Source organism: Apium graveolens, chromosome 11, assembly GCF_009905375.1.
Source record: "Apium graveolens cultivar Ventura chromosome 11, ASM990537v1, whole genome shotgun sequence".
Lineage (NCBI taxonomy): Eukaryota > Viridiplantae > Streptophyta > Magnoliopsida > Apiales > Apiaceae > Apium > Apium graveolens.
This window is the reverse complement of record NC_133657.1, coordinates 107,523,190-107,526,760: the sequence shown is the minus strand read 5'-3', so window position 1 is coordinate 107,526,760 and position 3,571 is coordinate 107,523,190. Positions and strand designations below refer to the sequence as shown.

At 38.8% G+C, this 3,571-nt stretch overlaps 1 non-coding gene across 1 annotated transcript; it reads right to left on the bottom strand.

Annotated features, from left to right (window-relative positions):
• Positions 1-1,043: 1,043 nt before the first annotated feature.
• Positions 1,044-1,150, bottom strand: LOC141699365 (small nucleolar RNA R71). The gene has a single exon (XR_012565834.1). It is a non-coding gene; the product is annotated as a small nucleolar RNA R71 (small nucleolar RNA).
• Between the last annotated feature and the right edge of the window lie 2,421 nt (positions 1,151-3,571).

The following is a 3,571-nucleotide window of genomic DNA, read 5'->3' as shown; positions in this document are numbered from 1 at the left end:
TTCTCGTGCAATGAAAGTTGGCGTTTATCAATTTCGTGTTGTCTAATTAGTGTCATCACCATTGCATGCTAAGGTTAAGAATAATAAGGCTATTGAATGAAGTATTTAATGAAGTTAAAATCCCATGTTTATCATATATATTAATTCAGTCAATCCTATTCTCTTAGTTATAATTGTTAGTTTAATTCTTAGTTATAAACAATCCAAATTGTTATCATCTTAGCATTGAATAATAACCATACATTGTTGCTTAAATGCATGAATTAAATAGTTAACCAACGCCAGTCTCTGTGAGAACGAACTAGAAAAGATTCTATACTACTTGCGAACTCGTATACTTGCGTGTATTATTAGCACGTGTTTAGAGACTAACAAGTTTTTGGCGTCACTGCCGGGGACTGCAGTGTTAATTTATAGTTTATGTGCTTTCCATCAGTGGTCGTTAAAGTTTATTGACTTAGACATTGTTACTTATTTGTTTCCTTGTCTTATTTCAGGTACTCTAGCGAGGGTGTATGCATACGCGTTCGCGTACTCGTAAGAGAACACTGGATAAAGCCGAGGAAGAACTTGTGGTGGTTCGAAGAGAAGTTTTTGAGGAAGAAAAGAAGGTAGAAGAAGAAGAGAAAGTCGAGGAATCAGCTTTAGTAGAGATGGGTGATCAAGTAGAAAATCCTAAGGCTTTGATGGACTATTCTCAACCTAAGATCAATGACATTCAGTCAAGCATCATCAGGCCAACCATCAAGGCTAACACTTTTGAGATCAAGTCAAGCACGATTCAGATGATACAAAACTCAGTTCAATTTGGGGGTTCTCCTACTGAAGACCCCAACATGCACATCAGGGATTTTATCGACATCTGCGACACTTTCAAATTCAATGATGTGACTGAAGATGCTATCAAGCTACGACTCTTCCCATTCTAGCTGAGGAAGAAAGCTAAGTGCTGGTTATATTCTCTACCAGCAGGATCTATCACCACTTGGGAAGATCTTGCTCAAAAGTTTCTCACTAAATTCTTCCTTATGGTGAAGACTGCTGCAATCAGGAATGCTCTTACTTAGTTTGCTCAGTAAACTGGAGAATCTCTGTGTGAGGCTTGGGATCGATATAAGGAGTTGCTAAGGAAGTGCCCACGCCATGGCATGCCTGATTGGATGATTATTAACTATTTTTACAATGGTTTGGGTGCTACTTCTAGACCCATGCTTGATGCAACATCAGGAGGAGCCTTGTGAGCTAAAAGCTATGATGAAGCTTATGAACTTATTGAACTGATGGCTGCTAATGAGTACCAGAATCCTTCCCAGATACTAACTCAGGGAAAGGTAGCAGAAATTCTGGAGTTGGATGCAGCAACTACTATAACTGCCCAACTTAAGGCTTTGATGATGAAGGTGGACACTTTGGATAATTATGGAGTTAATTAAATCGCTAGTGTCTGTGAGCTTTATGCTGGTGCCCACGAGACTGATCAATGTGCAATTTCTAGTGAATCAGCTCAGTTCGTGAGCAACTTTCAGTGTTCGCAGCAACCTGTGCCAGCCATTTATCATCCCAACAATCGCAATCATCCTAATTTCAGTTGGAGTAACACTCAGAATGCGGTTTAACAACCTTATCAGCAGTATCCAACTAAGTAGTACAACCCCCTGGTTTTCAGCAACCACAATATGCACCAAGACAACAACTTTAGCTGCAACAAGCCAATGAAAAATCTGAATTAGAGGAGTTGAAACTTATGTGCAAGTGTCAAGCCGTTTCTATCAAGACCTTGGAAAATCAAATTGGGAAAATTGCCAATTCCTTGCTTAATCGTCATCCTGGTACACTACCTAGTAACACTGAAGTGCCAGGAAAGAGGGAAGCTAAGGAGCAGGTAAAGGCAATCACTTTAAGGTCTGGAAAGGTCGTGAATCCCGAACAAACTCAAGTGTTGAGGGAAGAAGCAGAGGCTGAGAAAGAAGTAGAGCAACAGGAAATAGAAGTGGAACCAAAGAAGACTACTGTTAAGAACACTCCTCCTGAGGGTAATACAGGGGAGAAACAGATCTATCCTCCACCGCCTTTTCCTAAGCGGCTGCAGAAGAAAAAGCTGGACAAGCAATTTGAGAAGTTTCTGGAGGTGTTCAAGAAATTTCATATCAACATACATTTCATTGAGGCTCTTGAGCAGATGCCTAGTTATGCAAAGTTTATGAAAGGTATTGTGGCGCCCCAAAATCCGGGGTCAAGGATCTAGGAGGCCACGCCATCTTGAATACTATATACCACATACCTCACATCACAATATATAAATACTCACACTTCACGACCCCACACTTACCACACACACACACTTATAGGTTATTGTCTTGGAAACGAACCATTCATTACTAGAGTAAATCAATCCACAAAGTGATCATTATTACAACCCAAAAGTAATTAAGTCTTACCGGGGAATAACCTTTAAGTAAGGCTAGTCCGTCGACCAAATATTTGTTTCTTATTCATTACCTTACATAAGTCATACTTGTAAATAAGCCGGACTAAAAACAACTGAAAACTAATCCAGCTTATTCGGTCTACCTATGGTACCACACCAAACATCCTACGGAACAGCTGGCCGTTTCCTACCCGTTTCCTGGCTGTGAGTTTCATGATAGGCATCTTGATTCACTGTTGTGTTGTGTCAATTTAAGAAAACAAGTGTGAGCTATAATGCCCAGCATAATAATGTACAATATGAAATGACTATGTGATAAACTCAAGTAAAACATCATATATGATAATTATGTTTTATTCAAAAATAGTTTTCCTTGGTGATACACACCTTCTTATGAAAACAATTCTTTAATGGATTATTATCCTGCGAATACCTTAATGGTAAACCCATCACCTAGGCTTGGGTTACGGTATTGCATCACAATTCCAATTGGAAGAATAGGACATTCACTGGAGCCACCGCATACGATGATTAGCCGTACTACAGAAATAGTAACCTTTTCTATATATAGATGGACGATTCCCTTTAATTATCGGTTATCACCCTGGCCGCATTTGGGCCTATTCTGTGTCCATCCCTCTCATGTACACACTTCGCGTCTATCCCTCTCAAGACACGGTTTTGCGTCCATCCCTCTCAGGTACGCATACTCCACATGTTCATCAGTATATAAGATACCTTCTCATGTGGTAGTAAATTGGTAGTCTACCCAGTCCACGAAGTACTGGAGTCTACCCCTCCTTGTCCTTGTAAGAATCCCATCATATATATGGAACTTATATTGTTCCCCAAGCATATTGCTTGTTGATAGGTACACTTGGATATGTACGTATATATATGCACTTCCGAGAATTTTCGGAGGAAGTACTAAGGATGTGAGTTGACCGTTGTCAACATATTTATTATATAAGGGGGAATTTCTTTTGAAACTATAATCAAAATAATTAAAATAAGTCGAGATAATATTCTCCGACGTTTTGAAATTATTCGAATGATTTTCCGAAAATCAGAAAGTAGTTTAAATCAAGTTTTATGATTTTTAAATCATAAATAAATCATTTAATAAATAATTGATAATTAAAT